Source organism: Macaca thibetana, chromosome 6, assembly GCF_024542745.1.
Source record: "Macaca thibetana thibetana isolate TM-01 chromosome 6, ASM2454274v1, whole genome shotgun sequence".
In the NCBI taxonomy this organism is placed as follows: domain Eukaryota; kingdom Metazoa; phylum Chordata; class Mammalia; order Primates; family Cercopithecidae; genus Macaca; species Macaca thibetana.
In genome coordinates this window covers 106,946,847-106,970,967 of record NC_065583.1, presented here as the reverse complement: position 1 = coordinate 106,970,967, position 24,121 = coordinate 106,946,847, and the positions used below count along the sequence as shown (strand labels likewise).

Genomic DNA, 24,121 nt, shown 5'->3' with positions numbered 1-24,121 from the left:
GGGCAGACATCCTTAACTTGAAATTTCCAAATGCCAAGGAAAAAAATTTAGAATGTTCTTGATATGTATGGGGGTTATCTAAAGCACTCAATTGCTCAGGCAACTAAAAGGTCCATTACAGGCAGAAATAATTTTTAGGTTAAGTTTGAGCCTGTTCAAGTAGAGCCTCTTTCTTAGTATTTGTCACTAATAGTAAGTGTCCCAGCTAATGTACATTAGGCTTGTTTTAAATCTTCTCACTCTATCAACATGTAGTGAAGAAAAGCTGTTAGTCCATCATAGTTGTGCTAACCAAAGCATTCATTCTAGTAAAATCATACTGCATTTTCGTTTTTTCAAAGCCAATCTTTTTAATCACCTTATTTGTGTAAAGAACCTTATAAATAGGGAAACAGTTTGTTTTAGACAAAAAACAATTCTCATTCAGAACTATAAATTTAGTATTAGTTGGCAAATAATAGTAGGCATATGAATTATATATATGAGAGAAATAGGTTTAAAAAATAAATTAGCCACATTACTAAGGGGCTTATACATTGTCATGAAAATATTCATCTTGAGGGATGATTTCAACTGGGCTGCCATTTTTTGGAATCATTATTGTTGTCATTGCTTTCAGAGCCATTTTACATGAAGAAAATAATATTAGGATATTACAATCAGGCCTACTTTATTTACTGAGCCTGACTCCTAAGAACTGTGGATGGTCTTTGAGAATCAATTTACCTTCCAAGCATAAAGACTTTTCCTCACTGAATTCAGTCAGAGAAAATGACAGAGGGGCAAGGGGGGACTTTCACTCCACTTTGGAGCTACTTTGAAAGGTCTCACACTCACTTACTTGGAAGAGTATGCACTGGTGTGTTGTGTTGTTGAAAAATAAATTAGGTCCCTTACTTCATGGTTTCCCCCTCTCCGTGCTGAGAATAAGGGAGCTCTCCTAGCAGACTGGAGTCTCCCACAGAGCACCGTTTCACAGGACCATGAACAAGAATGTCACAAAGGATCAGAGGGGTTCCTACAGGGGATGCTGCCACTGTGGAGCTAAGGTACAGCTTTCTGGGGCTCCAGCCTTGCTTCAAAACAGCCTTGTGAGGTACTCCTGGAAAAGGGATTCTTCTAAGCCTTCTCTGCTTGTTTACTCACCATGGAAAATTGAACCTCCGGTGTGATGGAGCCCCGCATCCCTTCACCACTTCCTTGGGACCAAAAAGAAACCCAGGACCAGGAGGATGAGGTTACCCAGTGCCCTGCAGATGGATCAAGAGTTACAATGCAGGTCAGAGAACATGCTTCACAACCTTTAACTAGTTATTACAGTAACAAAAAGAATAGCCTGGAGAAACTACTAAACAAAAATAGTGTGGTCTACCTTGAGCCAAAGTGTCCAATCAGGGGCCAGGAAAAGGGCAAACTAAGTGTCCTCTGTTTTCCAGCCAGGATAGCATTCAATTTATAACTGTCCCAGGAACAGAGTAAACAGGTCAGTTCACAGGATCCATCATGCCTTCACAGTAGTCTGTTCCCTCATCTCAGGATTTTAAAAATCCCAAAAGCAGAATCCCAAACACATACTAAAGTCTTCCCCTAGGGGTTCTTGATATTGACTCCTCAACTCATGGCCCATTACTACCTAGAGAATAAGAAAAGGATTTGTCCAAAGACTTCCACCCCAGTCTATCACTCTCCCAGCCTAGGACTCTATTTCTCCTTTTTCCCATGGCTAGTCACATAAAAGCAGTGGAGGAACATCTCAGGGTTCAAGACTAGGCTAAGAGACACTGTTCTCTGCAATTCAGTTAACGGGACTTGGGCTTTCAGCATGAACCAATTTCCTTCCATATACTCACATTTCCAGTCTCCTGCAGCAACGCCAGAGGATCATGCTTCTTTCCAGCAAGTTCATCTATTTCCACTCCAGGCTTAAATTGAGCACTCTCTGAGCCTCCTTAGTCACAGAAAGCAGGGACCATTCTGCTCGGCCACAGGTCCACTTCTAGGCTTTAGATTCCTACACCTCCTGCCCAGCCTCTTGATCCCAGGATGGACAACATGCCCTGGATTCTGCCACAGAAACTCCCCCAGGGAGACAGCCAGGGAATAGAACAACTGCCGAGCTTCCCGAGCTGCCTCCTGCTCCCAACACATTCATTCCTCTGTCTACTCACTGGCCCTCTGTAAATTCTTCTTTGCAAATTTCACAATTTCTTCCCCCAGGAATTAGCCTTCAACATCACAAACAGGAACACCCCCAAATAAATACAGGTCACCAACTATTCTATCCAGTGAATATCCCAATCTATGAAACCTACATACACAAAGACAGGCACTTGTGTGCTTTGCCCCTATTTCCTGGCATGTTTTAATTCCCAAAACATCCATTGATAAATATTTGTGGAGATGCAAGCCTCTGGATTTCCCCCCTGGTCTGACAGCATACTAAAAAGTATTAGGATTAAACGCTAATGATGAATACATCAGTAACTCAACGAGACGTTCCATAAACATTGGGATTATATTTATTTATTCCACTGGTCACCACAAAGGTCATGCTATTTTTTACCTCCCAATGCTAATTTCCCCACTTTGCAAACACACCTGCCACATATTTCTCATCTTGAGGCCTACAGGCTGCACACTTCTTTCAAATATCCCTTGACACTCTTCTACAAGATATGGCTACACTGCTTATGTAACACAGAATTGAAGGCTTTATACCCCAGGCTTAGAGCCTACATTTGCTCCAGGCCAAGGCTACTCAAACCACAGTATAGATCAGAATTACCTGGAGGGCTTAGTTTAAATGCAGATTCCTGGGTCCCATCTGCTTTGGATCTTAAGAATCTCCTTTTGTAACCAACCTGTGATTCTAAGAACTACTCTTTGAAAAGCACTCCCATTTGGTGTCTTAGGTGTTTTAATATATTGTAAATCTCTTGAGGCCAAGGTTCACTCCTTGTTCTTCTTTGCATCTTCCGTAGGCTTTAGTACAGCTTCCAGGACACAACAGGCCTTTAATAGACCGAATGATATTGAAAATGTCATAATATTGACATTTAGTACTTCTTATCACTTACAGTATGTTACATTGATCCTCCAACATTATCGTGCCTTTTGTAAGAATGCTAAACAAGGAGCTGTTTAAGGAAAAAACAGGTGTGTTTGGAGGTACCGTGTGCAGCGATGATAAATTCGTCTTACCCCACTTGCCTCTCTCTCTTCTCATAATAAAGCTCCATGTGTGAAGCCTGGCCATTACCTTCTCAGCGGGAGCTAGTGAAATGTTAACTTTTAGCTAGCAATTAGTGGACAGGCCCCCAGATCACTTATCTATTTTCCCACTGTTTAATCTCTGTCCTCAGAGATGCACTTCTCACATTCCTTTAGAATGACCTGGCTCTTGAAGGCACAAATGCCCAGCCCTAAATCCAGCCATCCAGCTGAGGGATTTGTAAGAACCACTATAACCATCCTCCTCCTTCTCCTTTTTTTCCTCCTCCTCCTCCTCCCTCTTTCTTTTCCTTCTCCTCCTTGGGAAAATGTAAAAGAGCCAGTGTGAATCCTCACTCCAGTATTTCCTGGTTATTCCTAGCCATAGCATGTGACATGAACGCAGATGGATTACCCCACAGACACCAGTGTCCATCCCAGGATCCAGATAGGAAGAGACAACTCACTCCCGGAGGCATCACTCAAGCCTGGGAACATGTTCATAGGTGTATCTGTCTTTTTTGTTTTTTAATTTTATAGAGTTGTAACCCTTCAACTTCTACTAGAACCCTTATTCTCCAATAGCTGGTGGGTATTTTAAGAATACTAAAATTTGGGGGGTTCTTTTACTTCAAATTTAAGTAAACAATAGGAATTTCAAAGTCTTTTTTGTTTGTTTTATTTTTTTGTTTTGTTTTTGTTTTGAGACAGAGTCTCACTCTGTTGCCCAGGCTAGAGTGCAGAGTGCAGTGACACAATCTCGGCTCACTGCAACCTCTGTCTCCCAGGTTCGAGCAATTCTCCTGCCTCAGCCTCCTGAGTAGCTGGGATTACAAGCATGTGCCACCATGTCCAGCTAATTTTTTTGTATTTTTAGTAGAGGCAGGGTTTCACCATGTTGGCCAGGCTGGTCTCAAACTACTGACCTCAAATGATCCATCCTCCTTGGCCTCCCAAACTGCTGGGATTACAGGCATGAGCCACCACGCCTGGCCCAGAATTTCAAAGTGTTAATGCATATAATTGAGCATTTTACAAAGGAGTCCTAATGATTCTGTATAGTGCATTACATTATATATAGGATTGGAGCCAACATCTATTTATTAATTATACCAGGCACTATTGTAGCCCTCCATACATAGTGACTTATTAAAGCAATACAACAATCCTTGTATGGCAGATGCTATAATTATCCGCATTTTACACACAGGGAAATGAAGATTAGAGAACGTAGGAATGTTATACAGGATGCATTTAAGCAGGGCCAGACTTCTCTGAACACCATGCAAGTCATCTACTACGTCCTACTGATCTCCAGACCAAAAGCCAGAGGGCTAACCTCTGTCCCACATTCCTGCAATGAAACGCAGTCTTTGGGAAGACACATTCATTTTAAAGAAGTACCATGTTTTTCAGAGAGGGTGCAACTGATATTCTGATTAGGACCATTTTTCATTGTATAGTACTGTCTAGAGTATTAAAAGATGGTCAGCCTCCTTAATCCCAGGATATTAATTGCCAATACCACCACACAATCAGTGTACAGCCAAATATATTGACAAGTAACTCCTGGGGACAGAAGACACCCCTTGCTTAGGATACATGGAAAGGACAAAGACAAAATTTCACTTTAGTACTGTACTGTGTAAACCAAATAATTTGTTTGAAACTCATGACCTCCCAAGGATGGAAAATGAATGGAGCATAGATCAGCCATGTTTTGATGGGAGAAGAGCCAGGGACAGGCTTAATGTTGGTTTGATTCACCAGCTGCATGAGTAATGGAAATGCTGGTCATTTGTATTACAAGGCACAGAGGAAAGAACATGAGTGTGAAGGTCCCAAGGATGGGGCTTGGAATCTGATGAGGGGTCACAATTTGTCAGCACAAATTAATTTGCCTCTCCAACATCTCAACTCCCTCATCTGTAAAGTGGGGTGCTAATTCCTATGTCACAGAGTCAAATTGAATGAAATAGCTGACATACAAGTAACTAGAGCTCTCTCTGCTGAGGACAGAAAAGCTCTGAATAAATTTGAATCCCCTTCCCCCTTCTCTCCCTTTGGCACTGAATCAGTGGTCATAGACGTGGGTTCTAGTCCTGCCCTGCTGTGTGACATTGGCCACCTCTCTTCACATCTCTGGACCTCAGGTCCTGTCTCTGAGCAAACTTACAAGCTAAAACTATGATCTAAACTGGGTTGGGAGGGGGTGGTGTGGGCACGGGGAGATCCACGAGCCAGGGCAGGAAGACAGAAATGTGAGAGCATAAGAGCAGCCACCATGAGCAAACCCCCTCCAGGGCCCCGATCTCCAGGGACAAGACCATCTCCAGCACTCCCGGAAAACACTCCTTCTGGCCTAATCACAAGCATTAATTACTTCAATGTAGAAACTGCCGTCTTAGTAGGATGTCCATCTGTCTCTGCCTCTGCATCAGCTCCTGTCAACAGCATCTCTCCTCCCCAGGCATCCTTTGCTTTCACAATTTTTCTACCCTCCATGCTATTTCTACCCTCTATGCTATTTCTGTTCCAAAATCACCCCTTCTTAGCTGGGTGCAGTGGCTCATGCCTATAATCCCAGCACTTTGGGAGGCCGAGGTGGGTGGATCACCTGAGGTCAGGAGTTCAAGACCAGCCTGACCAATATGGTGAAACCCTGTCTTTACTAAAAATACTAAAATTAGTCGGGCGTGGTGGTATGCGCCTGTCGTCCCAGCTACTCAGGAGGCTGAGACAGGAGAAGTGCTTGAACCCAGGAGGTGGAGGTTGCAGTGAGCCAAGATCACAGCACTGATTGCACTCCAGCTTGGGCAACAGAGCGAGACTCCATCTCAAAAACAAAAACAAAAAGAAAAAAACAAAAAAAAAAACCCTTCCTCTTCTCCAGTGCCCACCCTGCCCCACCCCATACTTAGGCCACTTCTCAAGACACTGCTGGAAAGACTGAGTCCAGTGAAACACTTAGTGCTAAGATGGCAATGATGATGACACCCCCAGGGCATGCCATACTCCCCGCGGAGCTGCCCCTAGTGCTGCTGTCAAACACAGGTGTGGTCATGGACTGTCTTCCTGTTTGCAGCTCTCTCAGCAAATCAGAAAGGCTGAAGCCCTTGGAACTCCAGGAGGCCTCCCTGTTCTTGCCCCACCCCCCAGTCATGGTAAATTCATTTACATAGTAATAAGGGGAGCTGATGGATTTACTTTCTTCAGTGACATCCTCCCTGACTGACCATGCCTGCTCCACCAACTCACAAGGTTCTGTGGCCTTGCTCATCACAGGACTGCACCTTCATCTGAGTACTTCTTGCTTTGTTCCTAAGTGGAAGTGCCAAGAAGTTGGGGTCGGGGTTAGGAGAGGAAAGGGGAATGGCCCACAGTCATTACAGATCCCCGGTGGTGAATGATGGCCACAGCCCTGGGACAGACGAAGCTCCCATCCTAAATAATGGGTAATGGGGCTGAAATGCACTGACACCCCGAATCTTAGACATTGCCCATCCTGAGCTCAGAGGATGTTTCCAGCCAGGAGATATTTAATTATACATGCAGTTTGCAGGTTCCAAGGGGGCTGAAACCCCAGGCTGTCCAAACTGCGAAGAGGCCTAAAGATCAATTAGTCCAAACTTCTCATTTGCACTGGAGGGAACTGAGTCTCAGGGAAGTGGAATGACTTGCGCAACCCTGCACAGAGGTAACACAGAACAAAGACCAGAACCAGGCTCTGGGACCAGTGCTCATTCCTCCAGACCAGGCTCCCCAGACCAGGCTAACCTCCTTGGCCAAGGCAAGGAAAACAAGCACTGGCCTTTAGGCTCATGAGATTGGGGAGAGGACCTGAAGAAAAGCAAGACTAAAGGAGAATCTTACACGTGAGTTCTTTCTCTGTCTTCTTTTGGTTATTTTGTTTTCAAGGGAACTTTTCTTTTGGAAAATTATGAAATTATTTGGGGCTACAAGATCAGTGTGTTCTCATGATCTGGTGAGAATAATTGCCTAGAGGTAGAGAAGATGGGTTAGTGAAGGGTGGGGGTGGGGGGCAGGAGGAGGAGGAAGAGGAGAAGGAAGAAGAAGAAGGGCTAACACATGGTGTTGACTATGTACTTCATACGTGCCACACACTTTATAGCCACCAATTCATTTGATGCTCGGAATTCCTTGAAGTAGATACTATTAGCATCTCCATTTTACAGATGAGGACACTGAGGCACAGAGAAATAAAAGCAGCTTGACCAAGTCACACAACTAGGTAGGTATGATTGTAAATGAAAATTAGGCAGACTGCTCAGCATATCAAAGGATACTTCTAATTCCTTAAACTCATTTCAAAGAGCTTCCATTTGTCTACACCTTCAGGAAAAAGAACCTTCTAGAATTACTTTTATTCCAGAAAGTAAAACATCAACGTCAATTTTGGAATCTGTTTAAGGCCATAAATTTTCCAATGACTGTCCTCAAACTAGCCACCAGGTAAAAGAATTTCACAAAGGCAACTGCTCAGAAAGTGTCTCAGAAACATGATCCCTGCTCACCACATACACACCCCACAGAGAGGACCCTTGCCCTTCAGCCTTTACTTCAGTGAGATAAGGTCTCTTTTTGAGCCCCTAAACTTCTACTTAGTGTTTTCTGCATTGTTTCTTTTTGTTTTGTTTGGTTTTGTTTTGTTTTGTTTTGTTTTGTTTGAGACAGAGTCTCGCTCTATCTCCCAGGCTGGAGTGCAGTGGCACAATCTTGGTTCACTGCAACCTCTGCCTCCCAGTTTCAAGAGATTCTCCAGTCTCAGCCTCCTGAGTAGCTGAGATTACAGGTGTGCACTGCCACACCTGGCTAATTTTTTGTATTTTTAGTAGAGACGGGGTTTCACCATATTTCCCAGGCTGATCTCAAACTCCTAACCTCAGGCAATCCGCCCACTTTGGCCTCCCCAAAGTGCTGGGATTACAGGCATGAGCCACTGTGCCCAGCCAGAATTGTTTCTTGAATGTTCATGGAGGACAATAAATCTGTGTTAAAAATGAGTAAGTCCAGAAAGTCCATGGAAAGAAATGTGTTTCCTTTGCTTTTTTTTTTTTTTTTTTTTAAATTTACCCTCTACAAAGTAGGTGATGGGTACTCAGTCTCTTCTAAAGAGCTGGCAAGTTTACCCCTTAAAAACTGAAGACCAGTGAGGAATCCCCACTTTAACCCTAGAGTGGACCTCATACTGCAGTATTAAGTAAAATACTTCTTACTTCTTAATGATTATTCCAATAAATGTGCCAATGTTTTCAGATGGTCTTTAAAGAAAGCCCTGGCCATTCCCAGTGTCTGTCCTGCACTCCCCGCCAGCACCATGCACAGCAGTCACTTGTTCTTCTGTCAGAGGGAAACTGGTACAATAAGAGCCTTGTTTCTGATAAGAATATCTGTCACTGACAAAGAAAAGGCAATGTGTTTTTTATTGAGCTGACCCCCCCACACACAATAAGCAATACACAAAAGTTCATTAATCATAAGCCATCCTCTGTCTCAAGCGCACACACACATTTGCATTTTCAAAAGCTCCATTCTACCCGTTTGAAAAAGCTACATCCTGGTTTTTCTGAGCTAGTGAGGAAATAACTGCACCCAAAGGTACCGCCAGCATTAACTCTCAGGGCACAAGACATATATTTAAATAGCACAGGCTCCTGAGCTTCATGGGGAAGGATGTTCACAGGGAGAGGTGGCACTATCCTTATTTCTCACCACTGTAAAAACAAATGTCAGCTAGGAAGAGTGACGGCAACATCTGCTTCGTGGAGAAGATCCTGCTTTTTGTGCTTTTGTGACATGGCATGAATACCACCTACACGGAGTTTTGCTGTATTTTGGGACTGGGCACAAATGAAAGAAAATATCCTATTTAGAATAACTCATTCTCCCTGGAAATATGTATTTACTTTTCAGACGAAAACAACTCATCGAAGCCACTTCTTCAGATGTGCTTTGTGTGCACCACACACAGACAATTCTTGTGTTTGTATTTGACATGATGCAATATCTTATAAGGATTATTTGTTTTAAAAGAACAATGAGGGCGGGCCTGTTCGCCCCTGTGCAAGAGGTGTGCAATGTGTTCTGAAAGGCTGGAGGACATGCTATGTGTCTTTGTCACACTTAGGATTTGGAAAATGGGAAATGTGAGGAGCGTGAGGAATCCTACCTGGTGAGCCCTGGCCTAAAATGAAGTCTAAAGTCTTCTACATCACTCATTCTGGTTTGTTGTTGTGTGTATTGTTTGAGACAGTCTCACTCCTGTTGCCCAGGTTGGAATGCAGTGGTGCAATCTTAGCTCACTGCAGCCTCCAGCAATCTTGCCCCCTCAACTCAAGTAGTTGGGACTACATGCATGCACCACCATGCATGGCTAATTTTGTGTGTTTTTTGTAAAGACAGGGTTTTTGCCATGTTGGCCAGCCTGGTCTGGCTCAAGCAATCCACCTACTTTGGCCTCCTAAAGTACTGGAATTACACGCATGAGCCACCACACTTGGCACAACACATTCTTAATATCGCCCTTTTATCCCTTAAATCTTACAATTTCTATATTGTGTAATGCAATTATCAATAAAATGGCATGTTCCACAGTTGTTAATGGCCCACACTGCAAAGTGGGTGTGTACCTGTCCTGTTCAGCCACACCATATGATATGGTTTGGCTGTGTCCCCATGAAAATCTCATTGATGAGATTTGAATTCCCACATGTTGTGGGAGGGACCCAGTGGGAGGTAATTGAATCATGGGGGCACGCCTTTTCTTTTCTGTGTTGTTCTTATTATAGTGAATACGTCTGACAAGATCTGATGGTTTTAAAAAGGGGAGTTTCCCTGCACAAGGCCTCTCTTTGCCTCCTGCCATCCACGTAGGATGTGACTTGCTCCTCCTTGCCTTCTGCCATGATTGTGAGGCCTCTCCAGTCACATGGAACTGTAAGTCCATTAAACCTCTCTGTTTTGTAAATTGCCCAGTCTTGCGTATGTCTTTATCAGCAGTGTGAAAACAGACTAATACAGTAAATTGGCACAAATAGAGTGGGGCATTACTGAAAAGATATCTGAAAATATGGGAGTGACTTTGGAACTGGGTAATAGGCAGAGGTGGGAACAGTTTGGAGGGCTCAGAAGAAGACAGGAAAACGTGGGAAAGTTTGGAACGCCCTAGAGACTTGTTGAATGGCTTTGATCAAAATGCTGATAATGATACGGACAATGAAATCCAGGCTGAGGTGATCTCAGATGGAGATGAGGAACTTGTTGGGAACTGGAACAAAAGTGACATTTGTTGTGTTTTAGCAAAGAGAGAATGGCAGCATTTTGTCCCTGCCCTAGAGTTTTGTGGAACTTTGAACTTAAGAGAGATGATTTAGAGTATCTGGCAGAAGAAATTTCTAAGCAGCAAAGCATTCAAAATGTGACTTGGGTGCTGTTAAAGGCATTCAGTTTTAAAAGGGAAACAGAGCACAAAAGTTGGGAAAATTTGCAACCTGACAATGCAATAGAAAAGAAAAGCCCATTTTCTGAGGAGAAATTCAAACCAGATACAGAAATCTGCATAAGTAATGAGGAGCAGAATATTAATCACCAAGACAATGGGGAAAATGTCTCCAGGGCATGTCAGAGACCTTTGCAGCAGCCCCTCCCATCACAGGCCTGGAGTTTAGGAGGAAAAAATGGTTTCAGGGGCCAGGCCCAGGGTCTGTCTGCTGTGTGCAACTTAGGGACTTGGTGCCCTGCATCCCAGCCACTCCAGTGTTGCTGAAAGGGGCCAACATAGAGCTTGGGCCATGGCTTCAGAGGGTGCAAGTCTCAAGCCCTGGCAGCTGCCACGTGGTGTTGAGCCTACAAGTGCACAGAAGTCAAGCATTGGGGTTTGGGAACCTCCGCCTAGATTTCAGAAGATATATAGAAATGCCTGGATGACAAGGCAGAAGTTTGCTGCAGGGGCAGAGCCCTCACGGAGAACCTCTGCTAGGACAGTGTGGAAGGGAAATGTGGGGTCAGAGCCCCCACAGAGAGTCCCTACTGGGACACTGCCTAGTGGAGCTGTGAGAAGAGGGCCACCATCTTCCAGACCCCAGAATGGAAGATCCACTGACAGCTTGTACCATGTGCCTGGAAAAGCCACAGACACTCAACACCAGCCCAGCCTGTGAAAGTAGCCAGGAGGGAGGTTATACCCTGCAAAGCCACAGGGCAGAGCTGCCCAATGCTGTGGGAGCCCACCTCTTGTATCAGCCTGACCTGGATGTGAGACATGGAGTCAAAGAAGATCATTTTGGAGCTTTAAGATTTGATTGCCCTGCTGGATTTCGGACTTGCATGGGCCTATAGCCCCTTTGTTTTGGCCACTTTCTCCCATTTGGAATGGTTGTATTTACCCAATGCCTGTACCCACACTGTATCTAGAAAGTAACTAACTTGCTTTTAATTTTACAGGCTCATAGGTGAAAGGGACTTGCCTTGTCTTGTATGAGACTTTGGACTATGGACTTTTGAGTTAATGCAAAAATGTGTTAAGACTTTAGGGGACTGTTGGGAAGGCATCATTGGTTTTGAAATGTGAGGACATTTGGGAGGGGTGAGGGGTGGAATGATATGGTTTGGTTGTGTCCCCACCTAAATCTCATCTTAAATTCCCACATGTTGTGATGTTGTGGGAGGGACTCCATGCTGTTCTTCTCATGCAGGTCTTTCCTGTGCTGTTCACATGACATAAATCTCACAAGATCTGATGGTTTTGAAAAGGGGAATTTCCCTGCATGAGCTCTCTTTGCCTGCTGCTATCCATGTAAGATGTGACTTGCTCCTCCTTGCCTTCTGTCATGATTGCGAGGCCTCCCCAGGCACATGGAACTGTAAGTCCATTAAATCTCTTTCTTTTGTAAATTTCCCAGTCTCTGTATGTCTTTATCAGCATGTGAAAATGGGCTAATATGCCATGGTTGCTGATAGCTTTCCCAGCTATAATGGTGAAATAATGGGACAACCATAAGGGAAGCTCAAGCCCAGGCCCCTCTCCAGTTCACCTTTCTTTGTTCCTTATGATGGTTACATTCCAGTAGCAATATAAACTTCTCCCTTTCAAGTTCTTATCACTCCATTCAAGTTAATTAGGAGGAAAACTTTAAGTCTCCTGAACCATTACCCTGCAGAAGTTTTGGTCCAAAATATATCAATTCTAGTTAACATTTGCCTGAGCAGTGTCCATTCCCCCACTGAGTTGTCAGCAATAAGCAGAGAGATCTGCTGAGGCACCAACATAGGGCCTGGCTTATAGTAGGTGCTCAAATAATACTTATGGAACTGAAGGACATCAGTTGTCCTCTAACGAGAACAATATCATGTTCTTTGCCTCAGACAAGCACTTAACTCTTTGTTCTCACTATTGGAAAAAGAGTCCCCACAGGGATGGGTTTGCCCAGAATGTCGAATAGAATGGCAGTTGAACATTCAGAAAACAGCTTGCTCTGTTAAGAATATGACACTCATTGAAATGGATGCATCTGTACATGGTTGTAAAACTGGGGCCACCTTGCTGTTCCTGATAATTGAGATGTGTGAAGGAATCAAGGAATCTCATCCTTAAAAACAACAGAACACAAAAATATATGGATGAGTTTAGCATAGGGATTAAGGGCATGGTCCGGATTTGAATTAATTGCTGTGGGACCTGAGGACAAGTTCCTGAACCTTGCTAAATCTCAGGTTCATCTACAAAATGCAAATAATAGAATTACCTCGTGAGGTTGTTGGCAGGATTATGTGAGATCACATGCTAACAAATAGTAAGTGTAACCTATTAATTACAGTGATCTTGATGGAATAAAATAATCCAAGGGACAAGATAAAAATTAGCTCAGAAAAGAACTGATTCAGGTTGGAAGGAATGAGGGCCTCAACCAATATCAGCTTTCACCCACAGTTTCTCCTCCTGCCAAGATAGAGGTTCTTTACTTGGGATCTACAGAGCCTTCTGGCTCCCTAAAACTGGACACAAACTTTTGTGCATATGTACATTCTTCTAAGAAAGGAGTCCATAGTTTTCATAAGATTCTCAGAGGAGTCTGGCACCCCCCAAAATTAGAAATCCCAGCCCTGGGCTATATTAGACTCTTACCACCAATCTTGTTTTCTCATCTAAATGTACACAAATCTCCCTTTCTTCTCCTTCTTTTGGTTCAGCTGACATATGGTGGGCTTTTCAAAAGAACTTTGCTAAGATTCTAAGGAGAAATTAGAAAGGGAAATAAAGCACACACAAAAGCTAGGTGAACATCAAAGTACAGCACACACTAGTGATTCTAAGATTCCGCGACAGCATAGCCACACATTGGCTGGGCCTGCTGCAGGTGCGTAAGCCCAGATTTTTTCCCTTTCTTTTGTCCCTTGGAAGACTTGCTGCTTTCTTTTATTTAAAAGTTGAATTCATTTACAGACTGTCCTATCTTCTTAGACTTCTTAATATAGATTCAGACCATTGCTTGTCTCTTAAAACAAGCCCTAAATGAGAGTTTACTAAAAACCAAGAGAGGCTGAAAATTATTCAGTCTCTTGGGGAGTAGGTGATTGGGAAGAGATGCAGAGGTAATCAGAAAGAAAGAGAAAATGGGGAGAATCAGAAAAAGAGAGGAAAAAATCAAGATTTAGCCTTATATTATCAATAAAAGGGTTTGTTTTGATAAGCAAGCATGCCATTACTAGTCATTAAGACCTTAATGTTAATACATTTCAAAGGTTTCGCTGAATAATAGATTCTTTTCCTGGTGGGGAGGAGTCAGAGGTAGATAAGGGATACAGATCCCTGTAGGGAAGTGTTAGATCCCTGAATATGCTCTCCTTTGCCTCCCTTATCCTTAACTTTGAATAGGCGAGGGCCTTCCAGAAAAGGGAGGCAGGGAGGGAAGCATGAAGAATAGGGACGTTTCTGAAAATCATTCACATCTTTTTCACAATCATTTGCTGAGCTTTTTTATTGGGTGCTAGGCTCTGGATGAGGCCCTACAATGTAACAAAGTGAGTAAAACCGAGGTCATGTCTTCAAGAAGTTCTTAATCCAGGAGAAGATATAAATGATAAGCAAATATTATTCAAAATGATAAGCATATTATCTATTGTCATGAGAAGTCCAAAGAAAAATAAGGTTGGAGAAAACACACCTCATGTTAAAAACTAGATTGCCCTGCTTTAAAATTACCTTTAGGAGCTGCCCTTTCCTGTCTACAACCACCCCATGTTCCTCCTGGATCCATAAGCCAAAGCTGACATGAAATGATATCCTGGAATCAAAGCATTTTATGGTAAAGTCCAGAGATGAGGTGCTCTGAGCATTTTGAGTACCTCTTTTCTACTTCCAAGGAAATGAGGAAGAAGACAAGGGAAGTTCTTTTTCCCCATAGACTTTTCCCCAAAAGAATTACAGTTCTCCCTTGGAACTGTAATTTTGCCCTGTGCTTCTAGAATGCCATGTTCTGCAAAACTGAGTTTTACCAGTAACTACTTTGCCAGAATGTAAAGAAATCTCAGGCTGTGAGCTCCGTAAAGGTAGGCAAAGTATGGTCACACGGTCTGGTGCCTTAGACTACCTTGGCACCAATCAACTCAATAAACAAGCTTGAACCAGATGTTACTTCTATTTCCTAGTCCCACTTCTGCCACCAAGAAAGCCAAACACTTGTTGTGTGGACCCCAGTCTAATTCTAAACCAAAACCATTCTCTCCACTATCAGAGGAACCTTTCAGAGGGTCATTGAAAGATGGAAACCTTGCAGGAGGCAACAGGTGTGGGGAGGGAGAAAGAGAACAAGATAGACCAGCCCTGGGGGGCACCAGAGGGATAAAGGAGGGAGAAGAGGAAACAGCACTTGTATTGGCAGGAGGCTTGGCCTCTTACGTCTGAACTTCTTGGAACTCTCCCAACCCACAGCCCATCATGCCCAGCTTGTCTCTCTCCCTAGGCTCCAGGCCCACCTTTCAGACCAGGCCTGCCCAGGTGAAATCACCAACCTGGACCAGGTTAGTCAGCATCTTAGTTGGTAGACAGATGTTTCCTCACTGGTGCGGCAGCAGAAGAGCTGTTGCTGGTCCAAAGTTAGGAACTGGAACCAAAGCTGAGCCCTCCAGCTAACATACACACACACACACACACACACACACACACACACACACTCCTGTCCCTCTCTCTATATTCCTTATCTCTGGTATGGATCCATTATTCTTTTAGCTCTCCATACCTGACAGCAAGGGCTCACATCTCACCCTTCCTCATGAATAGTCCAACTACTGAGTAGTCCAACTCCTGGAAACTCAAGCCATCGTCCCTTCTTGCCTAGATTACTGCGTCTTCTCTAAGTACCCTCTCCCTGCTTTGAGCCTTGTCCTCTCTCACACCCTTTTCCAAATAGTTCACCATGGAGCTGCCACAAAAATAATATGAATCTGTTCATGCTTAAAATCATTCAGAGGCTTTCCAATGCCTAGGGAATAAAATTGGGATGCTTCTGATGTCATACAAGACACTGTCTAGGCCAGGTGCAGTGGCTCACGCCTGTAATCCCAGCACTTTGGGAAGCCGAGGCAGGTGGATCAATTGAGGTCACGAGTTCAAGACCAGCCTGACTAACATGGTGAAATCTGTCTCTACTAAAAATACAAAATTAGCTGGGCATGGTGGCACATACCTGTAATCCCAGCTACTTGGGAGGCTGAAGCAGGAGGATAGCTTGAACCCGTGAGGTGGAGGTTGCAGTGAGCTGAGATTGTGCTGTTGCACTCCAGCCTGGGCAACAAGAGCAAAACTCCAACTCAGGAAAAAAAAAAAAAGAGAGAGAGAGACACTTTCTAGTCCGCCCATCTCTCTAGCCTCTCAACGACTTCCTTCTACCACTATGCATGTGCTGCGCTCCACCATGCTGAACTTCTTGCTGTCTCCCAAAATGAAATAGTTTTACCATTTAAAAACAAAATAGTATTTACTGAAATGATTTGAGGGTTGAAGCTTGCGAAAAGCTTGGGAAAAGGCAGGAACCATGGACACTTGGGAAGAAATAGAAAGTATAGCAAAAATGTTCTGATAGGAACAGTCCAGTAGGCCTGCCACCTTGCAATGAATTTCCTACCAGGCTTCTGTCCAGCCTGGGATCAAGAGCAAAGTTTCAGCAAAAAGCATCTGAGTAGTATACCGCAGCTTGGTACCATGGTTGTACTGAGGTCAGCTAAAGGAGAATGTGATTCTTTCAACTCCCTAGTAGGAGGAAGCGACCCCTACATTACCTCCTGCCAATAATACAACTATGGAGGACAGGTACAGGAAGAGGTAATTCCCCAAAGGAAGTTGGTGTGATATAAGGAAGGGGGTAAACTGGGAAGGGTTGGAGGTGGGAGGATGAAGAGAGGTTGGTTCGTGGGTATAAGCATACAGTTACACAGAAGGAAAAATTCTAATGTTCCATAGCAGAGTAACATAACTATAGTTAGCAATAATGTATTGTATATTTTAAAATAGCTATACAAGAGGTCTTGAAATGCCCCCCACACATAGGTATGATAAATGTTCAAGGTGATAGAAGGCCCAAATACCCAGATTTGATCATTATACTCTCTATGCATTTAACAAAATATCACATGTACCCCATAAATATGTGCAAATATTGTATATAAATAATACAAATTTAAAAAATAAAAGCACCATGTTAACATAAAAAAGGAAGAGGGTGCAGATGCTGGTCATCTGAAAAGTAATAATCATGTATGTCATGACCCCATTTTTCTCCATACTTGAAATACTGCAACTCCCCTTACTCTTACCTGCTACCACCATCCCATTCTGCCTGATGCATGCTTATTTGTCCATGAAAGGTTAGCTCTGACATTACCTCCTCTAGGAAGTCTTCTCTGACCTTCGTAGGCTGTGTTAGGGAACCCCTCACCTGCATATCTTTATCCTGTCTCTTACCATATGAATTAAAATTGTTTCTTTGTCCATTTCCACAATCATGTGTTAATATGGCCCCTTGTAACAAGGGGTCCTAACCACCAAGTGTAATGCTGGGGAAAAAAAATGTAGATGAACTTCAAAGCTCAGTTAAAAATAGTGACCTGCCAAAAATGATTTTTTGGACTGCTTACCACACCATTTTTAATAATGGAAATTGAGGTTTCTCTGGAAACCCCTTATGTATTCTTGCATAATTTATGTGTCTTTATGCTGTTTCATGATTTGCATACTGCATTGCTAAGGTGATTCTAAACCCAATTCCCCTGTATCCCAGCCTCACCTCTGGTTCCTCGTTGATGTAATTCAACACCATGTCATAACTGTTCTCCCAGAGCTGAAGCAAGTCAGTTCATTGAAAGCTTGGTTGGGATTCTTAATCTGTAGGAATTTTCTATTGTTTGTCTTCTTATTGGCAAAGGATCTTAGTTTAATCTGTGGAAAGATAGAAACCCATTAAAATACTTCTACAGCCATGTTGTGTGCTTTTGAGAATGATTCACTCATTTTTAAACCATGTTCCTTCCTAAATCAGTGTGGCGTTTCTCCAGATCGATTTATTTAGAGAATATTGCAAATTTATTACAAAAGTGGCTGCTAAGTGAATCATTAATGAGCTTAATAAAGTCATTTAAGAGAGAATTAATCTATAGTGAATGGGCTTTGTCAGACACAGAGCCATTTTTAGGAGAATAATGCTTGTTAGATGGGAAACAAAGGACAATATTAATGTAGCAGTAGCGGTAATGGTAGCTGTCTCAAAGATGGCATCATAGGAACTGCTGCTATTTTCATCCCCAGAGCCTGCCTCTGCAGATCAAAATGACATTGTAAGCTCATGCTTTGAAGTCACTACCTGCACTCCAAACACTTAGCAATTATAAATAAAATATTTTAAGAACGAATTTAAAAGAAAGTTTTAAAAAAAGTAAACCACATGCCCGTACATACCTAAAGAAAAATAAATATCTATGTGCTAGAAACAGACCAGAAATATAACACAGTAGTTACTAAAGCTGTGAGCTTGTGGGCTCTGGAGACACACACAGATAGGCAAGATAACTCCTCTGCAGTATTGGGAGTAAAGGGGCCCTAGATGGTTGGAGCCTGGATCCAGGCTTATTGCTTGAACCTAAATGGGGTGGGGAACTTCTGCCCTAAAAAAGGTGCAGCTGTTACCTAAGGTTAGGACTTATATAAATGTGCATCTAGAAAAGTAGAAACAAGCAGGTATAACCAAGACTTGGGCCAAGCTGCCTCCTGACTCAGTGACTAAATCTGTAATATCTGAATACCATCGCAAGATAAAAGTTCAGAGCCACCAACATAAAACCAGGTTGTGAACTGGGGCCCTGTGGCCAAGCAGGGAGGGAAAGGTATAACAAGAAGAGAGAAAGTGTGTGCGATGTCACTCAAAATGTACATCACACAAGTTAAAATTCTAAAACAATTAAAGAAAGCTAACATTAAGAAAAGGAGCCAATGAAATCAATATTTGGGATACATTCATTTCAGATGAAGTAGAAATACAGGCATACCTCGTTTTATTACATTGCTCTTTGCAGACACTTCGTTTTTCACAAATTGAAGATTTGTAGCAATCCTGCATCAAGCAAGTCTATCATGCCAGTTTTCCAACAGCATGTGCTAACTTTATATCTCGGAGTCATAGTTTGAAAATTCTCACAATATTTCAAACTTTTTCATTATTATTAGTCTGTTATGATGATCTTGATCAGTGATCTTTGACATTACTATTGTAATTGTTTTCGAGTGCCACAAATCACACCCATATACAACAACAAATTTAGTCGGTAAATGTTGTATATGTTCTGACTGCTCCACCAACCAGCCATTTTCCCATCTCTCTCCTCCTCAGGCCTCCCTATTCCTTGACACACAACAATATTGAAATTAGGCCAATTAATAACTCTATAAAAGCCTCTAAGTGTTCAAGTGAAAGGAAAAGTCCTGCAACTCTCAAGTTAAATCAAAAGCTATAAATGATTAAGCTTAGTGAGGAAGGTATGTTGAAAATGGAAACAGACTGAAAGCTAGGCCAAATGGTTAATCAAATTGTGAATGCAAAGAAAAAGTTATTGAAGAAAATTAGAAGTGCTACTCCATTAACACACAAATGATAAGAAGACAAAACAGCCTTATTGCTAATATAGAAAAAGTCTGAGTGTCTGGATAGAAAATCAACCCAGCCACAATATTCACTTAAGTCATTCTATGAAGGCTGAGAAGTGAGGAACTGCACAAGAAAAGTTTGAAACCAGCAGAAGTTGGTTCATGAGGTTTAAGAAAAGAAGCCATCTCCATAATATAGAAGTGTAAAGTGACGCAGCAAGTGCTGATATAGAAGTTGCAACAAGTTACCCAGAAGATCTAGCTAAGATCATTGATGAAGGTGACTACACTGAGCAACAGATTTTCAGTGGAGATGAAACAGCCTTCTATTGGAAGAAGATGCCATCTAGGACTTTCCTAGCTGGAGAGGAGAAGTCAATGCCTGGCTTCAAAGCTTCAAAGGACAAGCTGACTTCCTTGTTAGGCACTAACGCAAATGGTGTCTTTAAGTTGAAACCAATGCTTATCTGCCATTTGAAAATCCTAGACCCCTTATGAATTATGCTGAATGTACTCTGCCTGTGCTCTGTAAGTGAAACAACAAAGCCTGGGAAACAGCACATCTGTTTATAGTGTGGTTTACTGAATATGTTAAGCCCACAGTTGAGACCTACTTCTCAGGAAAAAAAAAGACTTATTTCAAAATATTAGGGCTCATTGTCAATGTACTTAGTCATCCAAGAGCTCTGATGGAGATGAACAAGGAGATTAATGTTGTTTTCATGCCTACTAACACAATATCTATTCTGCAACCCATGAATTAAGGAGTAGTTTCAACTTTCAAGTCTTAACTATTTAAGAAACACATTTTATGAAGCTATAGCTATCATAGATAGTGATTCCTCTCATAGATGTGAGCAAAGTAAATTGAAAATCTTCTAAAAAAGATTCACTATTCCAGATACCAGTAGAGAACATTTGTGATTCATGGGAGGAGGTCAAAATATCAACATTAACAAGATATTGGAATACGTTGATTCCAACCCTCATGGATGACTTTGAGGGGTTCAGGACTTCAGTGGAGGAAGTAACTGCAGATGTGGTGGAAATAGCAAAACAACTAGAATTAGAAGTGGAGCCTGAAAATGTGACTGAATTGCTACAATCTCATGATCAAACTTGAAAGAATGAGGAGTTGCTTCTTCTTACAGATGATCAAAGAAAGTGGTTTCTTGAGATGGAATCTACTACACCTGGTGAAGATGCTGTGAACATTGTTGAAATGACAGCAAAGGATTTAGAGTATTACATAAATTTAGTTGATAAAGCAGTGGGAAAGTTTGAGAGAATTGACTCCAAGTTTGAAAGAAGTTCTACTGTGAGTAAAATGCTATCAAATAGCATCATATGCTACAGAAAAATCTTCTGTGAGTCAACTGATGCTGCAAATTTCATTGTTGTCTTACTTTAAGAAATGGCCACAGACATCCCAATCTTCAGCAACCAACACCCTGATCAGTCAGCCGCCATCAACATCAAAGCAAGACCCTCTACCAGCAAAAAGATTACAACTTACTGAAGGCTCAGATGATTGTTAGCATGTTTAGCAATGAAGTATTTTTTAATTAAGAGACATACAATTTTAGACATAATGCTATTGCATACTTAGACTATAGAACAGTATAAACATAACTTCTATATGCACTGGGAAACCAAAAAATTTGTGTGACTAACTTTATTGTGATATTTGCTTTATTGCATTGTACTGAAAATGAACCCACAATGTCTCTGAGATATGCCTGTAATAGCAGAATCTGAAAGTGAAATTACAATAGGGATTGTAGCCTGGGCAACATAGCAAAACCCCATCTCTACTAAAAGTACAAAAAATTAGCCAGGTGTGGTGACATGTACCTGTAGTCCCAGCTACTCAGGAGGCTGAGGTGGGAGAATTCCCTGAGCCAGAGAAGTGGAGGCTGCAGTGAGCCAAGATTGCATCACTGCACACCGACCTGGGCAACTGGAATAAGACCCTGTCTCAGAAAAACAAAAATAAAATAAAATAGGGATTGTTAGAACCATCAAGGAGAAAAAGAAAGGAGGAATATTCGTAGAAATGAATAGTAAATTGTGAAAGAAAACAAGTAAAAAATGAAACAAGAGCAGGCTGATATGAAAAGGACAAGTTGGAAATTCTGGTAATAAAAACCACAGTATTTGAGTGAAAAACTCAATAAACAGGATTAACTCTGTCTTGGATATAACAAGACAGAGAATTAATACATTAGAAGGTTATATAGAGGAGCTTACCCAGAATGCAGCAATAAAGAGTTAAGGAAGGGAGAAAAAACAGGAAATAGCAATTAAGAGATGTGGAAGACATATTGAAAAGATCTAATATATGTCTAATAGGAGTTCAAGAATAAAATAGAGGAAAATGTCTGTGAATCAATAGTCAAAGAGATACTATGAACTTTTCAGATGGAAGAAAATGATATATGTTCTCAGAAGAAAAGGTTACATACACCAAGTGCCAAAAAGAATACACAGTAATGAACCTATAACAGGAAACATTTTTCAGTGAAACTACTGAACATTGGAGGTAGAGAGAAAATCTTGAAAGCTTCCAAAGCAAAAAGACAGCTAACCTGCAAGGAAAAGACAGTTAGACTCTCATTTGCAATGGGTGCCAGAAAACAGCAGAAGAATCTTTTCACAGCCAATTATCAACCAAGACTTCTATACCCAGGTAAACTATCATTCACAGCAGAGTAAAATAAATCATTTTCAAGCAAAAAGACTAAGAGTGTTATCACTCACATGCTAAGTCCTAAAATTGAGAAATCATTGATAAATATGATTAACCATTTACTTTAAGTAACTAATGTGTGTTTTTAAAAGACAAATCTAAAAACCTAGATAGTAATACTATGGGAGTGGTATTCAATGAATAGAAAATGCATGGTAAGTTCCTTAACCCTTTCAGGAATATAGAGAGAGTTAATCACTCTAGATTTTGTTAGAAATTTTACAATAAATATACACGAAAATTTAGAGGTAATCTCAGAAAATAAAAACTATAAAATAGAAGCCAGAGTCTTATAATGAACAGTCTTGAAAAATCTGTAGGCTAGGACTTGAGTTGTGGAGGTAACGGTTCACTGAAGGCTGCCCATGGCCTGAAAAAATAAAATTTCTCAATATTTTTTTCTTTGCTACTAAAGAACTTAAGCACTAAAGAATCAAATGCCATGAAATTGAATTCAGATACAAATTTAAGTTTTTGCTTTTTAGTAACTAAAGGATTTAAAAGAGAAATTTAACATGGCCTCAACTCTTAAGTTCCTATTGATTATCAGATACAACATTTATGTAAAAAACAACTTTTTTCTTACTTAACCGTTGATGAGAAGGTGCCACCTGATTTCCAAAATCTTAACATTTTAAATCAACAAAATACATTAACTTACTTGACTTTGAGCCAAGTAAAATGGTTCTCAAGCGCCTTGGACTCTTCCAAGGAAGCATATTAAGATGCAGATCCTGGGGACACTCTAAGAGACTCGGATTCTGAAGATTGGAAAAGGCTAGGGATTTGCATTTTTAACAGATAGTTCTGACACAGATGATGGGAAGACTGCAAATATCTGAAATGTTGACTTAGTAAAATCAAAATAATAGTAAAATTAGCCAGGCAGCCCTGAGGGAATCTTAACAGCAAACATAAAAATTGAGCCACCCATTGTGAAAGACATCCAGGTTGGAACTATGACAATTCTAATTAATGAGTTAAATACTTGTTGAATACTAATCTAGAAATCAAAAGACCTGGTTTCTGTTCCAGTTCGGCTGGTAATTAGCTTTGAGACTTCGGGAGAAGTGGGGGGATTATTTTTCCTCTCTGGGCCCAAGTTTCCTCATCTATAAAATACAGTTAAATTATTCTCTGCCAGCTTTAATGTTCTTTGGCTCTATGAGTTCACATAATGGGATTGTGGGTCAGTAATTAATCTAATCTTTATAGGTTCTTCGAAAGAGGCCCCCCGCCTTATTTCCCCAGGAGATGGCAGTGGGAAAGTACAGCATAGAGAAACCACCATTATGATTTCTGCTTGGAGACAGCATAATGCTGCAGAGAGGCAGGTTCTGAGTGAGACACCAAATTGACCCTCAGTATCTGATCTCCACCTTTCCCGGTTACAAAACTTGTTCTTTAAAAGCTTACCAAATGAATACAGCAAAGGATGGGTAAAGAAAACGCAGTCGATCTCTTCTAAATGCAAATTACCTTGGCAATTATGCAAGCAATTTAAAATAACGAGTTGCAAGCAAGAACAACAACAAAGATTTGATTCCCAAGTTAGAAACTTTCAATGCAGCTGAAAGCTACAAATCCTGGGAGATGCAGGCCCCCGGAGCTGTATGGATGGTGGTAACAGAGACATGTAATGAAACAAACTTCCGAGAAAAACTAGACTTACCTAGTTCTTCTAAGAAAAAAAGAGTTTTTTCTTTAAAAGCGGTCTTTTGTGAGGCTTGGATTCCTCCAGCAATGAATGTAGAGCCAAGCTGTGAACCCAAAGACTGGAGCCCTACACACCTCCCCAGCTTTTACTGTAGAAATCTCTATTTGTTCTGGAATCTCTTTTATCAACACTTCAGTTACTCCTACAGTGTGAACTCCAAACAGTCCTGCTTAAGAAACTATCTGCAAATACCAGAATGGCTAATCCTAAAAATAAGGTGTTAATTGGTCTCTTGGTGATTCCAACCTCAAACACAATAAACTAGTATCCCTTTTTAACCGTGGGGGTTTTGCCC

General features: G+C 41.6%; 1 long non-coding RNA gene across 1 annotated transcript; it reads right to left on the bottom strand.

Moving 5' to 3' along the window:
• Positions 1-484: 484 nt before the first annotated feature.
• On the bottom strand, positions 485-23,891 carry LOC126956521 (uncharacterized). Its single transcript, XR_007726407.1, has 3 exons — positions 23,782-23,891; positions 17,511-17,662; positions 485-1,250 (listed from the first exon to the last, which is right to left on the bottom strand). It is a non-coding gene; the product is annotated as an uncharacterized LOC126956521 (long non-coding RNA).
• Positions 23,892-24,121: the final 230 nt, after the last annotated feature.